This window comes from Heterocephalus glaber, unplaced genomic scaffold (genome assembly GCF_053883595.1).
Source record: "Heterocephalus glaber isolate CG9 unplaced genomic scaffold, H.glaber_assembly_v1.0 deba00001442, whole genome shotgun sequence".
NCBI classification, from domain to species: domain Eukaryota; kingdom Metazoa; phylum Chordata; class Mammalia; order Rodentia; family Bathyergidae; genus Heterocephalus; species Heterocephalus glaber.
Window position 1 is genome coordinate 18,330,226 of NW_028258296.1, and position 20,481 is coordinate 18,350,706.

The following is a 20,481-nucleotide window of genomic DNA, read 5'->3' on the forward strand; positions in this document are numbered from 1 at the left end:
TGAAGGTCACCGTTCCCCTCTGGTTCAGGGGAGTGATGATAAATGGGGTCATCACTGCTTCCACTCGGTGCTTCCAGACACATTTATTCTTCTTATTTGGGCACTACATCATAGGGAGGTCTGCAATTTCATGACCATACTGTATCCTGAAAAATGCTCATTATTTCAGAATGTTGCATCTCAATTGGTGCCAGCTGTCCTATTTCCTGATTTGAGATGTTAAGTAGGATCTATCTTTAACATTGTGTGACCATGCCCTTTAGACCATTTCCAGAACTTCCTTTTAGCCAATTTCTTTTCTCTTCCCCTCCAAATTTATCAGTTCTTATAGTGATGTCTCTTAGCATCTGTTGGTTAAACCACCTCCTGGCTTTCATTACTTCTGGGTCCCATTTTCCCATGGATGTTAGCAAGCCTGTCTGACCCATTCTCACTGCATTTTGGCCTGGAGCAGAGAGCCACCTATTGATTTCAGTGCCCTTCTCACCAGGGTAGCATTGACAGTCTTGGCAGATAACATGCCTTCTAGGGTATCATAGAATATTATCCTCTGGAGATCTTTCTGACATCATATATTACATTCATTCCTGCATGCCCACTTGCCTCAGCTTCATCATTCTTTCTCTCATCATCTCTCCTGGCAACTCAGGTACTGTCACTTTACCAAGTACTGACCACAACTTTCTCAGGGTTCTAAAAGCCACCCCAACACATTGGTCCCATCCTTTTTGTCCTTTACTTCTTATTTATCCAGTCGTATTTCAGCCTTTGTTTCCTAACACCATTAAAATTCAAATCCATTGTGTATTTTCCTGTTAAAATATTCAGTTTAAGTTACCATAACAAAATATTATAAACTGGACCACTTTAAAAGACAGAAATTTATTTTTCACAGTTCTGGAGGCTGGAAGTCCAAGTTCAGGGTGCCACCTCAGGCCTGTCAGGTGCTTTCTTGCTGTGTACCCACAAGGTCAGTGCAAGCATGGAGAGAATAATCAGTCCCTTTATTTTTACAACGTCACCAATCTTTTTGAATTAAGACTCCACATTTATCCTTATGACTTCATATAACCTTAATTATTTCCTAAAAGCCTTATCTTCAAATATATAGTCACATTGTAGGTTAGGGCTTTAACATGTGAATTGGGAGCAAGAAGGGACAAAATTAAGTTCCAACTCAATTTCACCTGGTTGTTGGTGAAATTTAGTAATTTTGGCGGCTCAGTTAGTATGTAAACTCATTTCTCATGTATTAGACCTAGCACATCCCCAATCAAGATTTAACTCTAGACTTCATCTAGTGGCCAGGAGAGAAGGTTGGGGCAAGCTCCTGTGGAATTTCTTCCCTTGGAGGGGAGAATCTTCTGCAACTTCTCCCAACACAGGACAAATAGTAGTCTTTACTAGTACTAGAGAAGTTGGGGACATCTCTCAGTGCGAAATGCTAAGGAGATCTTCACAGTCCACAGCTCATAGGTGTCCATCTAGATGGTCCTTTCCCATATTTCAAGGCCTCAGGGTTTCCTAACCAGAGTTCTGATCTTAGCATAACATACTTGGCTTGCCTGACAAGGTAAACATTATTTGAGTGCTATTCTTTGAACCATAAGAGCTTCAGTCTGCTGCACATCGCTATGTAGGCACCAAGAAGGCCCTCTGGGTCTTACATTTGGCCTTAACTGCCTATTAACAACTTTCAATTTTGAATTATATATTTTCTGCAGTGTATCAATACAGCTTAGCAAGAATTATTTATTCTCCTCCAATGACTTTATAGGTAATCCCCTCTACCTCCCTTGTATTTTTCAAATGGCAGAAGCATGACACATGCAATAATGTTTTCTTCAAAATATGTTCTTCAAGAATATTTGCCCAGACCATTACTGGTAAAAACCATTATCCATGATGACTGTGACAGTTAAGCTGGATTGTCAACCTGATTGCATTGTGAGTCACCTAGGGGATTAGTAAAGTACATTTCTGCAGTAGGCATGTCTGGGTGTGGCATGAAAGCATGAATTTTGGTATTATTTTTGGTTCACAGCCCTTTTATTTAAGATCTTGTTCATTGTGAGCTAAATAAACCTCTCCTCTTTTAAATTGTGGGTAATAGGTATTTGTCTCAGCAACGGGAAAGATGACTAATACAACGACCTTATTCCAGGAACTGTTTCTGTTCTATATGCTACACCAAATACCAACTCATTTTCTATTATGAGTTGATCTGTCCCAATACCAGTCACCTGTGTTCTCAGAACATTCCTAACTCTTGGTGTGTTAGTGAGGGCTCCTTCAAGAAGCAGATACAAAAAGATTATGTGTACAAATAGTTTATTGAAGGCCATGCTTGCAAAAGGTAAATCAGATGGGACCAAAGAAAGTAGGAAGAGACTTCAAACCATGATGTTTGTCTACTGCTTGTGAAAGAGAGGGAAAGAAAAAAAATGAATGGTAGGAAGAATCTTTCAGTGCAGTGTAACTCTAAGAAAGATTCGGGAGGGCTGATGGGAGTCCCCAAGCCAAAGACATGTGTTAAAGGAGTCCCGTATCTTGCAGTAATTGATCTACACTTGAACACCAGATATGCTCAATCATTGGCTGGTAGCAGCCATAGAAAGTGTGACTGACTGTAGTGTGAACACAGTGACCTGGGACCATCATTGAATTCTGCTTCCTGCAGCATGCGATCATTGTTTCATGGAAACAATGGGTGAGTTTTAAAAATTATTTCTGAAAGTTCAGTTTTTTTCAACTACTTTTTCAATTCTCTATTTCCTCTTAGATCTCTTTTGCTTTTTTTTTTTTTGGTACCGGGGATTGAACTTGGGTCCTTTCGCTTGCACAGCAGGCTGCGAAACCACTGAGCTAAATCCCTGGCCCAATTTCTGCTTATTTCTTAATTTCAGTCTCTGTACTTTATATGTTAAATTTTCAGTTGTCCAGTGACTCTTTTAATTCCTCATAGTGTATTGTATTAATTGAGTAGCCTGAGCAATTGAATAGCTACTGACCAAGTTGTTAACTAACTTGGCATAATTTATAATACCATTTTCTGAGAGAGAATCTTTGCTTTGGAGTATCAGCACCCACAGTTGTACAACTGAATCAACATTCAGGAAAACTCCAGATATTTATCTGGTATGAATTAACAGGTGTTCTGCAAGTAAGACTGTGGTGGAGTATCAGTTGACTCTGTTGAATGATCAATTTTCAATTAATCTTTGAGTTTTTATCCCCAACTCTAACTTTCCTTTGTGGCCGTTGTTTCCAGTTTTTAGCCTATCCTTGGCTAGGAAAGGGAAATTAGCACATAAGCTCATTATACTCTTTCCTGGGATTTGCTCTAGACTGTTCCTTTTTATTACTCCTGCCCTTGCTTTCCATACATCATAAATTTGTTAAAATCTCTTGAGACATATTGATTATTCCCACCCGTTTCCTACTCCTAGTCCCACCTCTACTTCTCATCCTTCTTGTTAGTTTGCTTTGAGCTGTTTTATTTCCTTACTGTTTCTCAGAGGTCTTTGGAGGAAGTTAGGTGTGTGTGTGGTCTGCCATGTTAACATGGAAGTAAGTCTTCATCTTGAGTTAGAAATCTACATGTGAGTTTTATTGTGTTGTGTTGTGTTTTACTATTTGTAATAGTTTTTCTAACTTCATCATTTGGATATTCTTTGGAAATCTATAGTATGCTTTTGATAAACTTTTTTTCTTTTCAGATTTCTGAAGTGGCTGGTGTGTGTGTGTGTGTGTGTGTGTGTGTGTGTGTCTGCATGTATTTGAGGATGAACTTATTTGTACTTTTGAAAATTAATTGTTTTGTTACACTATTGTTTTATAAAAGTGATCTGAGAATCTATTGTTTTAATGATTTGATTCATTTTAGTATCTCAATATACAGCATTTGCATTTCCCAAAGATTTCCCCAAATTAGAAAATGTGTGCTAGTTAAAAGATTTGACAATTTGTAGGAATGCTTATTTCAACACAGATCTGGTGACATTGTTATAAATAAAACTAAAACAAAATAAGAAGTTAAAAAAATAAAATCAAATTTTACCAGGTTTACTTGTAAAAAATATGTTTTCAGGTAAAACAATATCATTTTACCACTTACACTGGTTTCTTGCTGGGTGGATTGGCGCATGCTTGTAATCCCAGTACTTCAAATACTGAGGCAGAAGGACTGATTTAAGATTTTGAAGCCATCCTGGGTGACATAGTAGGTTCAAGTCCAAACTGAACTACATGGCCAGACCCTGTCTCAAAAATACATAGATTTGTAGCCATTAAAATTCCTGTGTACATGTGAGTGTACATGTGTTTGTTCATATACCTTATCTATTTTATAATTACATTTTAAGTATTTTTAATCTCATAAATTATTAATTTTTAAACTGAAGCATTTTTAGATTTTGTTTTCTAGTTTTTCACTCCACTTTTAATTTATAATTTGGTGGTTTTGACAATCAAACCAAACATACATCATCAAAAGTCAAGTCAGTCTGAATTTAAATTTGAAATAACCTTCCATCATTTATTAAATAAATATATAAATAAATAAATGTAGGGACCTTTTCTTTCTTCTCCTTTTTAATAATTTTATAATAATATCTGTCTCTGTAAAACTACCTTCAGATCATTTGATAATGTAATTATATCTCAAAGATGTCAGAAATCATTATACTTGAAAGTACAATATATGAGACTAGGTAGAATGTATATTAAAAATTCTAGAGTATCCTATGACCTTATGACTTTAGTGAAGAGCATAGAAGGAATCCTTGGAGATTATAGTTTATAGTTGCTTAATGTTATTTGCATGTATTTTAGAACCTATCTTCAGTGTAGTAGAAAAGGTACTCCAATAAGTGTATACGCAGGTTATGGAAAGACCTGCCTAAAAATCATTGGCATTTAAAATTTTTTTTATCCTAATATAAACTATATAAAACATTTCATCATAGTCTTTAGGTTATAGCTAGTATCTTAGTCACTTTTCTTATTGCAAAAGCACAAATCACAGCACCCACAAATTAAAGGAGGAAAAGTTTATTTTGGCTCATATTTTCACAAGTTCCAGCCCACGTTTGGCAGGCTCAAACACAGAAACACCCTGGTAGAAGGGCCTGCTGTAGAAGAAAGCTGCTCATGTCATGCCAGACAGGAAACAGAGAGAGAAAGGAGGAGTCAGATGAGGAGATACATCTCTCCACATCACATTCCAATGTCTGCCCCCAAAAAGCCCCACCTCCCAACAACTAGTCTACTATAGAACCTCCTTGATCCAATAACCTTTGAAAAGCCTTGCCTGTGAATGCATGGGAGCTTTTAGGGACATTTTTTATTCAAACCATAATGTTCCACCACTGGTTTCCAAAAGACTCATGGGCATCTCTTTAATCAAAATGCATTTAGTCCATCTCTAAGAGTTGCCAAAGTCATAACAGTTTAAGCGTTGCTGAATAAAGTCTCTTCTGAAACTGAAGGCAAACTCTTATGTGTGAGGCCCCTGTGAAAATCAGAAAGTTAAACACTGGCAACATAAAATGGCACAGGGTAAACATTCCCATTTCAAAATGGAGAAATGGGATAGGGGGAATGGGACCAATGTAAGACCAAAACTCACCAGAGCAAATATTAAATCATGTAGTCCCATATTTAGCACCAGTGCACATTATGGTGAGATATAAGCTTCAAACAGCTTAGGTGGCCTTGACCCTATGGTATTGCCAGTTACAGCCCTTATGACTTTTCTCTTGGGGTGGCTTTGTTCACTGCCCGAGGCTTTCCTTAGATGTTCTAGATTCCTGCCCTCTCAAATTTCTTGGGATCTCCACTGTACTTTCACCTTCACTTTTATAGTTTTACATACTGACCTCTCATGAGCACACTGTTTGACCTCTCAGGCTGTCTTCTGAAATCTGAATGGAAGTCTCCCAGATTCTCCAACTTTTATGTTCTGCATGCATGTAGAACCAGCACCATATGGGTGATGAGAAAGTCTGCCTCTGGATAGACCAGTAGCCAGACTCCATTGGATCATGGCTATAGAGAACTCTGTGTGCCTGGATTTCTGAACACTGTGAAACTAATCCTAGGAAACCAATTCTCTAGGTGGCCTTTCTCTTGTAGGGTGCCCTGAGACTCTACTCTCACACCAAAGTTTTTCAGGGTAATTTACTTTTACCTTTTATTCCCTTGAGCCAGTGAAGGATGAGACCTTACTGATTTTCAAGGTGTCCTCAAGGCATCTTTTGTATTGTCTTTATGAAAAGTACCTAGCCTCATTTTAAAGCTAATCTTTTCCATAACCAAGATCTCCATGATCTCAAAATTGCCAGCATTTCCTTTCTGGTAAAACTGTACTCTTTTTAAAATCATTTAGCTCTGCTCTTTGCTTTTGATTTTTACTGTAGATTTCACTAAATGTAGCAAGTGGTACCCGGGCTATAGCATGAACGCTGGGCTGCCTTGACATTTTCTCCACCAGATTAGTTAATTCATGTCTCTTAATCTTAATTTCCTGAAAAGTCTCAGAATAGGAGCAAAACACAGACATATTTTCTGCCACAGCATAATACACATAGTCTCAAGTCCAATTTCCATTGGAGTCTTCTTTCCTAACTGACACTCACCAGGCCTGGTCTTCACTGTGTGCATTTCTATAAGCATTCTGGTCTTCTTTGTTCTGACCAGTCTCTCCCATCCAGTTTGGTTTACAGAATTCCAATGCTTCTCTAGCCAATCTCCAGATCTTTTCTAACTCCTTCTGGAAAACCGTTCCAAATGCTTCTCAATCATGTGGTCAGATATTACCTTTGCAACCATCTCACTTGTCCAGTACCAAAATCTGTCATAGTCACTTTCTTTATTTCTAAGACATAATATCTAACATCAACAAATTAAAGGAGGAAAGGTTTACTTTGACTTGTAGTTTCAGAAGTTTAACTCCATGGTTGGCAAACTCCAAGGCAAAAATGGCATTGTGGAAGACCCTGCCATGGAGAAAAGCTGTTTATATGAATATAAGGAAGTAGAGAGAGAAGAGAGGACAGGGTAGGGAGATTTACCACACCAAATCATGCCCCAGTGACTTGCCTTCAAGAAATCCCCACCTTCCAACAGCAAGTCAACTACAGCACCCCCATATCCAAACACCCCCCAAAAGCTCTGCCTCTGAGCACATCAGAGTTTTAGGGGTAGTTTTTTTATGTAAACTATATCAGCAAGTCAAAGATTTCTCCATTGTTCACTCACTCAGTAAATATCTGTAATGCTTTTACAGTAGACAGTAGGTATACTATATGTTCATGTTACAAAAATGAATAATGAGGCTACTTGCTTTTAAGGAGCTTCAAGTTTTATAGAAGATCCATTCTGTACACATATAAATTGTAACTATATAAAGAAAGTTTTAATCAATTTGTTGTGAGAACCCAGAGGAGAAGGTAGCCACTTTACCTGCAAGGGTTAGGTTCTGCTTCAAAGAGGAAATGCTGTTTCTCATGGGTCTTAAAAACCGATCTTTTCATTGACTGTTGATATACTTCCAGAAAGATTGTAGAATACAAAAATTTCTGTGTGTGCTTTGGAGAGTAAAGGAAAAAGCCACTCTATGAGTAGTTAATTTAATGTTTTGAGGAATAAGTGGGAAGTAAAGAGACAGAGAAAATGATAGCTATACACTTTTTCAAGATTGTGTTTATGCTGTGCAAAGGGAAAGGCGTGATAGTCAACAGTCTCTGAGCTCCTTTCATGTTCATGAACAAAGCTTGCATTGTTTGCTTCTCTTCCTGTGGCTACATCCTCAGTAGAGCTGGTACTACAGTAAAAACTTTGTTGGGTCAACCCTGTGATTTAAACAAGAATTGAATTATTTTCTGTGCACAATCAGGAGTAAATGTATTTTTCTTAAAAATATGGAAAACACCTGCAAATGGCAGCACGGACCTGTAATCTGAGCACTCTAAGAGGCTAAATCAAGAGGCCTGGGCATCTTAGTGAGGCTATAACAAAAAAAAATTTTTTTAAAAGACTTAGATGTAACTCAGTGTGAAGGCTTCGGGTTCAATTCTCAGTACCACAGAACAAAATAAAACAAAACACAGACTATATTGTAATATTCAAATTCAAATTCAACTTATGTTAGGAGAACCTACTATGTATCAAAAGCTTTCCAATATTTTTCCTCTCAGGGTTTACACTAATCAATGCATGTTAAGAAAAAGGAAACTCTCAAACATGGAGTTTTATTTTGATTGAATATTAACTGCTTAGATGAAAACAATGCTGAGATTCCATCTCACCCTAGTAAGAATGGCTGCTATCAAGAAATCAAGGGCCAGGATTTAGCTCACTGTTTCTGCCTCCTGCCTTGCAAGCACAAGGTCCTGAGTTTGATCCCCGGTACCAAAAAAAAAAAAAAAAAAGAAATCAACAAATAACAAATACTGGCAGTGTTGTGGGGAGAAAGGAATCCTTCTTCATTGTTAGTGGGAGTGCAAACTGGTGCAACCACTGTGGAAATCAGTATGGAGACACCTCAAACAACTAGGATTAGAAATCCCCTTTGATCCAGCTATTCTTCTACTGGGTATCTTCCCAAAAGAATTAAAAGAATCATACCACAGTGATATATGCTCACCCATGTTTATAGCAGCACAGTTTGTAATAGCTAAACCTTGGAAAAAGCCAAAGTGCCCATCAACTGGAGATTGGAAAAAGAAGATGTGGTTTTTCTATAAAATGGACTACTACTCAGCCATAAAGAAAGAGAAACTAGAGACATTTATAGCTAAGTGGATGCATATTGAGGCCATACTCTTAAGTGAAATAAATAGGACACACATGTAAATACCGAATAGTTTCTCTAGTGTGAGAAACTGAAAGTGTAAATAAGGATCAAAATGTATAATTGATATTGTGAAATAGGAAGAAAGATCTAAAGGAGTAGGGGGAGTGGGAGGAGTGGGAAAGAAAAGAAGGGAAAAGAAAAAATACGAGAAAAGGGAAAAAAAGGAAACAAAGTCTTTGTAAATAGGGAAGGGAGGAGGGGGTGAAGGGAGGGCAGGGGAATGGGGAAAAGAAAAGAACCAAGATACATCAAGTAAAGGTACAAGATCCCAGTGATGAATATAACTATTTTATACCTAAAATGTACCAATAAACTTAATGAAGAAAAAAAATATTAACTGCTTAAAAATATACAATATACTAAGATGTATAGCACACTAAGTCAACTTGACCTCTAGACATTTTGTTCTGAAGCTGATGTAGCAGACATTTTGCCAACAGATGGCTTAACTTTTCAGGTCCTGTAGAAAAGTAGGTTTGCTTAGCAAAGTTAAGGCTATAGGGAATCACACACACATACACACACACACACACACACACACACACACACACACCCCAAATCAAAATGCCCTTTAGCCTCAAAATAAATAATAAGAACTTCAGTTTCTGACTCTGAGAGGAAAATCTATTTCTTTTCAATATCTGATGAGATTTTCTCAGGAGTTGTATTAAGTTGGGTTGTTGACCAAGTGCAACTGAAAATCTTGAGATAAAATGGAGAAACAACAAGCAGAAAGCATTCACCAGCTCTTCAAAGCTGAAATCACTTTATATCAGTTTTAAATTAAATGAAAAAAATCCAAAGAAAATGGTGCAATATATTTTCCTCTGCTTCATTTCTTTTGCATTGGCTTCTCCTGGGCATTTTGCGATGTAGATGGGTAATGTGTTTATACATTTCGGAACTAAGCAGTCATAAAACTGTATAGGCACAGCTTGGAACCAACACCCACAAATTAGAAAGTTCCCTTAGACTTGCCCATTTTATAAGCACTATATGAAGAAAGAAAGAAAAGAAAACAAACCTCAGGATTATAGTTTAGTTTTTCTGTTTTGTTTTGTTTTCCCTGCTCTTCCCCCATATATTTCTTAAATAGTCTATTTGATAATTATACAGCACAGAAATACGATGCAAAGTAATGTAAATATAATTTCATCAAACAATGGAAAATCTTAAAGATTGCCTTTAGCAGTGTTGACTGGAATTCAATAAACTTTACGCATCTCTGAAATAAATATCAAAAAACACTCTATTCTTCATACTAAAAAACAAAGACTAATTGAAGGAAGCATCAGTAAATGTATTTTGTTTTGTTTTAGAATATTTTTCTTGCTGTGAACTAGAGACTTCAGAAGTCATTAGTGGTCAGAAGTAAGATTATCTTTCGCCAAATCTCTGTGATGATATTCTGTATTTTCTAAACAATCTTCTTGCTTGTTGACCCATGTAATTGTAGAAAATAGCTCAACATTGGTAGTTTGGACAAAGATTCTAATGCTCTGCTTCTTATGCACTCCCAGATTAAGATAGCAAGTCATTTGCATCAAAATGTAAAATAAACAAAGCATGAGGCACTGCATGTTGAAAGCAGAACTCTTTCAACAAAACTATGAATAACTTATTTCCATGCATCAGTAGTATTTTCTTCTAGATTGCTACCTTGCCACTGTAGTCACTGCAGTGATACTAAATACAGCAGTTTTAAATATTTCTTTTGTTTTAGATTGGGTGAAAACTCAAAAATAAAATCTTGTAATAAGAGGCAAGTGAAAAAAAGAAATACTACATAGTCACATACTGTTACCACAGGCCATGTCGAATAGTTTTAAAGGCTTGGTATCCTATTAGTACACAGGCTTCAGATAAAAAATATTCCATAAATTTTATTTTGCCAAATTTTGTCATGTAGCTCATCTATCAACAAATGGCAAATTAAATTTTGTAAGAGGTGGAAATTATTATGAATGCTGATAAAAGAAGAGATGATAGTGAGATTGATTTTAATACACTATTGAGGATTTAAATGCGTTCTAAACTTAGACTATGTCTAATGCTTGGCACATTGCAGTTATTTAATAAATATTTGTTGAATGAATGGATAAACTTTATTCAATACAAAAAATGCCAAAATGCTCCCTAAGGAAAAGAAAGTACTGCTGAATATGTTTCTGACCTCAAGTTTCATTTCATAAGGTATTGAGCACATTTCTAGCAGAAACGGAAGGTTCTATAGAAGTTTGGGGTGTAGGTAGATTGATAACCACCTTTGATGCTCAGCAGGGAACTCATAAATAGTTAAGCATATGCAAATTACTTGAGAAAAGTTGGTCTTCATTTGTGGTTTTAGGTCAGACTAATGATTTTCTTTTTTAAACAGAACCAAATGGATGTGTCAAACAAGTAAAATTCTTAATGGAAGTGGACATAAGTAGTTTCTAACCTGCTGCTAAGGTTACAGATGTCACTGGTAGTTGTCATTATAGTACAGCAGAGGGTCCTTCATCATTTCAAACACATTTCCATATCCACAGGTAGTCCAATAAGTGACCATTACCACATGTACCAAAAGGACAAACAGATGGTGTTCAGATCATTTTTTTGGTGTGTCTTATAGGATTCAAGCATTTTAGAAGTCATTCAGAGTCATGTGTTTTGTATCAACTTATGTAGAAGCATTTGCATATATTGAACCTTTGCCCTCTCCTGGATTTGTTTTCCTCACCTCCCGTTTTTTAGATCCCAAGTGAGCAAGTACTCCCTTGGGTAATTGGGAAATTTTCCATTAGGATTCCAAGTGAGTATTTTCTGTTATCTGTTGGTCCCCCAGCAATTTCCAGGCATAATCAATTGCACAGTCTTGATTACAGGACAAAGGTCTTCACCCCCTCCCCCAGTTTTCCACACTCAGTGGCTTTGCCACTGAGTTGGAAATGGAACATTGGCCATGTTAACAGAACACAACCAGATTAGCCTGGCAGAGCTAACTCAGAAATTCCCTGCTGTTCTTCCCAGCAGATTTGCAAGCAGATTGAATCTACAATCTAAACAAAATGTGTATATGGCCAAGGAAACTGAACCTGCTGGGCTAGAGTCCATTCTAGGGCCATTTTGTTGTTGTCTGGTCATATAGATAAACCACTGGGTGTCATTACACATTGTCTCTTCCCAGTCTATTGCAATTACCTCACCACAGTCCTCATGCAGCAGGTCCTAAGTTGTTTGCGTCAGCAGAAAACCAACAAATAAACCCGTGATTTGAAATCTTTTTAGATGTTGCTGAGAATTATAGGCTTGACAGCTATGTATGATGGTCATGATGGTGAAGGAGGATATCAGAGTTTTAGGACCGATATAATTTTTATCTGAAACCCTCCCCCACTCAATTCTCCAGCACATACTCAAACAGTGCTGCTTAGAGTGGCCTGAATTCACCTGTTAAGTGGAGTGACATTAAACCATAAGCTTTATGGGCCCAAATAAAATGTCTCACCTTTCTTTGTAACCACAATCTTGTCTCTGTCTATGCTGTGTTCTATTCACCTTTTTAGTTTAGATTTTCTGGTTAGATTGCTGGGCTACACATTAAATGGATTTAGCATCTGTGAGTTCAATTACTCCAGCTAAGTTCATTTTTCATTATTCAACTACATCAAACTTACTCCCACTTGGCCTTGCAAAGCTGAGAAAGGTCTCCTAGGAACAGCCTCAGAGAGAAACAGTTCATTTCATATTTAGATCCTAGAGAGAAATTAAGCTACAGGAATGACACATATGGAAGTATTAAGCTAATCAGAGCTAAGTGTAGAAAATGGTTTCCCAACTCCATGATTTCTCCAATCTATGAAGAATTTAACAAAAAAGTCTATACAAAAGTTTTGTACATCAATAAATACGCATTTCAGTAATTTGGAATGTTTGAACTAATGCACCATACGAAAAGTATACAAGAAGCCCACAGCTACGAGGAAATTAGGGAATATGAAATCTCCTTACATAATTTTTGTTACCACAGGATTTTTAGTTTTTCAGAACTTTTTGAAGTAATTAATATTTTTTGATGTTCCTTCTCTGCCTTGTGTGGAAGTACAGTACTGTGACATTTGAAACGCGTACCCTGAAGCTTGATGGAATCACCAGTGCATTTCTTGCCCCAAACTTTCTCAGTCAAAAAAGCATATTTAGGCATTTACAAATTACTGAGGCTTAGAAATGTGTTTTTTTGATACAGAGATCACAGACATTCAATTTCTTTTTTGCTTTATTTCTCACACAAAAAAAGCTTCTGTGGTTTGATGTGGATCGTAGCTTTTCACAGACAGATTTCTTATGTGAAAAAGTTTTGCAGGCTTGCCTCACTGAAAGGATACTGAGATTTACATGAAAGATGTATATTTCTTTTCATTTATGCATTTATGTGTATGTATCATGACTATGGACTACAAGCAATCTTGAAGCAATAACAGATTGACCCTTGTTATCAGCTAGCTTCCTTCATGTCTCTCTTGTTTTCAGTAGGACAATGGCAGAAACACCAGAGATCTTGCCAGTTTAAATGTATACTTTTCTTTCTTGATGTGTCTAAGATAGTTCCCTTCACACCAGATGCAACCCTATATCTGAGTTAACCTCTCAGCAATGAAGAAGTGGCTGCTGATTCATATTCGGTGACGCTGAAAGAGAAGATGTTAACAATGCACCTCAGTCGACCTGGGTGAATTATGGGTAGGTGGGTAGATCCACCTCTTGGGTCCCTAGCCCCGAGATTTACATCAATTCCTCATTCATTGATGTAACAATCTTTATTAGTGCTCATTCTGGGCTACTCAGTCTACCAGTTGTTAAAGATACATGCCAAAACAAGAGAGATATGGTTCCTCCCTTCAAGTTACATGTTTTTCCATTTTTATTTATTATTTGGTGGTCATTCCAAGATGTAATTCAGGTTTTCTGTGGTTTCACTATTCTCAGTTCTTGCCTTGCCTACTATTCAATTATTTCCAAACTCTCCTTTAAAAGTATTCTTTTTATCTAAGAAAGACAAACAGTAAATAATCAAAATCAAAACAACAAAAAATTACACTGTCCACATCTTGCATAATGTGCATCCCCACCCCGCCCTCAACTTCTCCCTGTCAAAGAAGTCATTGTGTGTTTACTTAGTCTAATGATTTCCTGAAGCATTGCCAAGGCCACTGCCTACTGGAAGTACAAGTTTTACTTAGGAAACGCCACACTATTCTTAGTTTCTCTGCCATAATAGCAATCCTAACAGTGCCTGGTATCATGTTGTAAACACATGACAGTAATGAAATTAACTGTTTTAAAAAAATACATTTCCATAAGCATGACATTGGCTAAAGTTTATTTTATAGTACCTAAGAGGATCTACTCAAAGTAATTGAATGCTAAGATAACAAATAAATAATATGCACAATTCAAATAATTCAAAGGCAGAACCTAAATGATAATTATTTTAACATAGTGTAATGTTTGCCTAGAAAATTTGTTATCTATTGAGAATCTAAAAGAATAATTAGTGAAGTCTATAAAATGGTTCAATATGTGATTGATAATTAAAATAATTTTAAAAATTGTTAAATTTTTAAAATACTTTTTAAAAATTTGACAATGTAAAATAGTGATAGTTGTATTATATATATATATATATATATATATATATATAACATCAATAACAGGAGAGAAAATACGATAGGAACAATTTTATTGCAGAATAGAAAGACAATAACTATATAAAAACTCCATAAAAGCTTAGGAATAAAAAAGAACACATATAAATGTAATATATGATAATCATAGTATAGTTTTTGGTGAGATTTAATATTGTGAAAATTTCTATTATCTCTAAATTAATATATAAAATTTGTACATGTAAAAGTTATAAGACACTGTAGGTCACATTTGTAAATATTTTTCCCAGTATCATTTAAAAGAATACATTTTCAAAAATACACAGAGATTGTGATAATAATATAGGAACTTGTGCCCAGGTAGTAAACATAAACTAAAGTTAGAGAACTTCGTGTACAGAGGAAAAGGCAAATCAATTGTGATACATTATCAAGTCAAGATATAATGCATTTGATTTTCCAAGTTAAGTAAGGATGCATTTTTAAATGAATCCCAGTGGATTAGTTAGCTATCTTTTTGAGAAAAATAAAATCTTCATCACAGCATATACAAAAATTAATTCTAGATAGACTGAATGTTTCTTAAGACAAAGCAGAAAAAGCCTTAAAAGAAAATTGGTGAATACTGTGTAATACTGAAGCCAATTCTGGAAATTATAAAAGAAAACACATGAAATTTTATTTCAGCCATTTAAAAACATTTTTGTAAGGAAAAACACATTACAGGGAAACTTAAAAGGAGCTTTTATTTGTGAAGAATTATTTGCTATAGTTTTCAAGCACTGTCCTTATCATATCCTATTGAATGTAGATACCACAAAACAAAAAATATTCCAATAAAAAGGGAAAAGTTAAATTGAAATAATTCACAGAAAACTACAAAAATAATTAACTGTATAAAACATGGTCATCTCATTATTATTAAAAATGCAAATGAAAATAACATGATATACTTCACTATGAAAATAACATGAAAAATAACATTCTTTAATTTTATCCTGGCTGACTTTTTATTGGTTGGCTTATCTACTTGTGCCAATATGTATGAAAACATATTTTTAATCAGCAATTCTCCTTATTAATTCTATCCAACAGAACTTCAAATCAGTAACAATTACAAAGGGTATTAATTACAACAATGTTGGAAATTGTGAAAAATTAGAAACAATCTAAATGCTCATCAATAGGGAACTAAATATAATAATACATATAATATAGTAATAAATATAATAATACAGTCATAAAAGATAATAAAGCCATTATGAAGAAGTTACTTTTTGGATTCCAATATTAAAAGTTGGTTATTAAATGAGTGACCCACCCCACTGAAGCAATGGAAAACCAAAAAGTTGAGTATTACCTGACTTTCTGATCTATAGAAATGTAAAGGAAAATATAACGATGTTGTTTTAAGCCACTAAATTTTGAGCTACGCAGAAATAGAAACCCAAATTATTTACTATGACATGTCGAGAACAATCTACTATTGAACAAAAAAATAGAGGGAGGAGATTAGCCTAACTGTATTGTGGAAAGAAATAAAATTAGGATACATCATGTGATAAAAAAATATTACAATCTTGACTTTTTTTGGGGAGTGTTGAAGATCAAAACTCCTATCATGCAAGACATCATGCATGTCAGGCAAGCACATTACCTACTAATAAACGACACCCCCAGACCAGGATGTTGAAAACTAGGCAAGAGACATTCTGTGTTTTGAAGAACAGAGAGATACTTGTCATATAGATAAATGTAAATATCACTGGATTAGAGACAGAAAGATGGAGTTAAAGGCCCTTATCTGTCTCAACTACAGATCTTTTGTTCATGGAGAGAGAAGGGACAAAGGATCTCATGGGAAGGGCGAGTTTCTTCAGGGACAGTGAGAACTTCTGTGGTGCATGACTGGGGTATCTCAAAGTTCCCAAACCATGCAGCTGGACCAAATGACCCTTCAGAGTCCTTTGAATTCTTTGATCCTAAATTATCCCTCAAATGGCAAGGCCAGAGCCTCCACATGCTGCTAATTGTCTGTGGATACTTTTAGTTTATCAATGACCCTTTCAAGAGAGGCATCTGCAACTGGGCATGATATTCCTCACTTAACATGACCTTTATAGGGTGTAGGGCACTGTAACTTAAACAATCCCTTTACTTTTCATGGGAGAATCCCAAATAGTCTAACATTCAAGGCCAAAATTAACTGAGTATTTAAATATTCAAGAGCTAAGATTTGACAATAATAGAGAATACAGCATCTAAGAAAATGACATACTTTAAAAACGATCTCATTACATATGAAAGTTATTCTGTGTCATACAAAACTGTTGATAATCATTTTATTCTGTGGTGATATCATCCAAATAGTATTGTTCCTAACTTCTTCTCACTCACAGCAGATTAATAAATTTCTTCCGCTTTCACAGAGAAGTTATTTAATGTATAACTTGTAAACTTTTCTTCACCTCACCTGGAAATGTCTTCAGGTATAGTCAGGGTATCTTCCAGTTCTCTTTTCACCAAACACTTAAATTTGAATTAGATTCTGCCTCCTTTTGTGTCCTAAGGCATGATTCAGCAATCACATTCTGGCTTTCTCGGTTTTGTCCTCACTATTGGCAGCTGACAGTGCCACATTCTCTAACCCATTCAGAGTCTGTTTTATTAGATATACATGCATTTCATTTTCATTTCTCCTTCACTTAATGCTTTCCCTTAATTTAAAAGTATTCATTTTAGACCTGACTAAACAATTCTTCAAAACATCACATTCTGTACCTGAACATCTACATTGAAAAGAAATTAAAAATATGTCTTTTTCTTGCTAAATCAAGAAGAATAAGCAAAACCACATTTGGAATTGTGTTAATGTTGGAGAGAACATTGAGAGAAATGGATTACCTTTTGTATAATTCCTTCCTCATAAGACATTAGTTAAAAGGGCTTCCTATTTGGATAAAAATGAGATTGTTTTTTGGTACCAGGGATCAAATTCAGGACCTTGTGCTTTCGAGGCAGACAGCAGCACCACTGAGCTATAACCCTGGCCCAAAAAGAGATTTCTAATTATTCTGCTTTTACAGCATTATATTTTAATAGGGTTATTATTATTCATTTACTTAGCATCTGCCTACAACTCAACATGCTATTGGACAATACCACTATAACTATTTTTAAGGTACATATATGAATGAAAAGAGAAACTGCAACTTATCTTCAACCCCAGAATAAGTCATTGAAAAAGTGAGGAATAAACTCACTTTTTATATAAATTTTCTCAAGCTCACTTACACAGACTTATTGGTATCAAATCACATTGAAGTAGGAGAGAAATAGTCTTTTAGCATTTTGATGATGGAAGATTCATCAAAAATATGGATTTCATCCACCTCACCAATATTCCTATGATATAGAATTCATCAAAGTTAATATGTGGTTAAAACAGTTATCAAACAGAATTTAAAAATCTAATATAATAAATATTATCATGACCAAAATATTTTGCATTTTTTCTTGAAGATGAACATTATTCTGCAAAATCATTTCCATGTGATTTTTTCATTTATAGAAATTTATTTATTTTCTTTATAAAAATAGTAATATGAAGAGACATTTGGAACACAGGTTATACATGAAGATTCTAGGCCAGAAGACACTGGGAAGAGTTACATAGAATAACTTATTGAAAGAATGAATAAATAGAAGAAATAAAGTTGTTCTTGAAAAGTTGTGAAAATAAAGAACCATATTCTTTGCATCTATGCAAAGGAAAAATTTAGAATCACCATAATGAAGAAGCTCCAAGCACTCCTGCTCCAAATATTGTCTGTATTGGTGAGCTTTTCATTGCCAGAACAAAATATCCAACATCTACAACTCAATGTAGGAGAGGTTTATTTTGGCTTACAGGTTCTGAGAGTTCAGTCCACAGTTAGTGGGCTCAGCAGAAAGGCATAGTGGAGAAAAGCTGTTCAACCCGTGAAAGCCAGGAAGCAGAGAGCAGAAAAAGGGAAAGCAAGAGATATAACCTTCAGTGACATACCTGCAGTAACCCACCTCTTTACAATCTATTCAGCATGGATTAATCCACCAGAGAGTATAGCACTCCCATGATCCAATCACTTTTCAAAAGACCTATCTCTGAACACACGAAACTTTGAGGGAACATTTTAGATTTAGACCAGAACGTTATCACACGTGTGTGTGTGTGTGTGTGTGTGTGTTTTGTTGAGGATCAAACCCAGGGCCTCTGTTGTGCCAGGGAAGTGCTCCATTACTGAGCTAAACTCAAATATTATCCACTGAAGCAAGTAGTTAATCTTCAACAGAATCCGATATTCTATATAAAATAAGTACCTGCTGGGCAGTTTATCATGTGTGGACATAAGAGCAGATAGTGGTTTAAATGTTGAAATATTCAATAGTGAAGTTATTAAAAGTAAATTACTGTAAAAGAAGGAACCTATTTTTTACCATTTAGTTTTAATATACTAGCCACTATTTATTTGGTATTATATAATTTGGTATTGCATAACAAAGAAAATTCCCCCGTGCTTAGTTTATTCATTCATTTGCATTTATTTTAGGATTTCTTTCTGTCTATAGTTTGTCATTGCAGCACTTAATGCTATACATAGATGAGAAGCAGTGTCAAAGCTGAAATAGTCTACAGTCTAGCTCGTTAGGCTCTGTGAGAATTCATTGTCCTTGCACAGAACAACTCTTGAACCAAATGTAGGGAAAATCTAAACAACATTTAGGAACTTGTACTAAGGCATGACATGTGGAAGAGGAAATGGGTAATAGAGGAGGTAAAGAGTGCTTTTCATTAGAATCAGTATGACACCGTTCATTTCTTATGATGGACAATCAATCACTTACCATCGCTGAGTTCTTCGAATTTCTCCTACTACATGGTTAAGGGCAAATACATGTGCACAAACACCAAGCCAGGGGCTTTACAGTGTGCTACATTTACATGCACTCAATATCTTGGTCCTTACATAGAATTCAGCATGGAGGAAGTATGGGCATGATGACAGCTCAGCCCTTGGGAACTGTGCCCTGTGCCTGAATGATCAAGACAGAGCGTCTAGAGCTTGTGCCCTCCAGGGTCTGATTTTGCTAAAAGCAAGATAATAATCTCTGGGACTTTGATTTAGCCTATATGCATTAAGTTCTGGTAAAAACAAACTTTTTCAGAAGTAAAAATCCTATATCCTTCCATTTTTGTTGCCAATTCACTGTGCCACACTGGGTAAATCACTCAGCTAGGTTTCTGTCCTATTTATCTCTGAAGGTTTTGACCTCCATGTGTCATTGTGCATTTTCCACATCCAAGAAGTCATTTGGTACTGTCTCATGGCTACTTTTTATCGTCAGTGAGGCCAGAGCCTCCACATTATATATGAAGTGGCAGTAATTTTGGGCAGTGAAACTGAATAAAAGTGAGAAGAGAATGTCTTAATTCACATGAAAAAATGTTCTGAGATAAAATCCAACTGGAAAAAATTAATTGTAACTACAGAAACGATTTATAACTCATAGTGAGGATCAGATATTGAGTAGTGAGACATGTCATTTCAAATGATTTAGATTGTCACTAGATACATGCGATTGTTCATTCAACAAACTGTTAGTGTCTTTTCTGTGTCAGGCTCTGAGTACCTCAATGAATGGAACAAAGTTTTCTGACTCCACTGTTCTTACCCTGCAGAGGAAGAAGACAGAAAGTAAACAATGACCCTTAATAAATGCTATGGTGAAAAAAGAAGAACAGGGCAAAGGAAATTAGAGGTGGTAGTGTTTGCGGGAGGGGATAAGAAAGCCAAATTTAATATGGGGTTAAGGCAGAATTATTCAGAATTGATTTGTAGAAAAAATTTTAGAAACAGTTAAGGAAATAATGATGCCTATGTATGGAAAGAGAACTTCAAACAGGATACAACTAGATCAAATTTCTTAAGGTGAGTG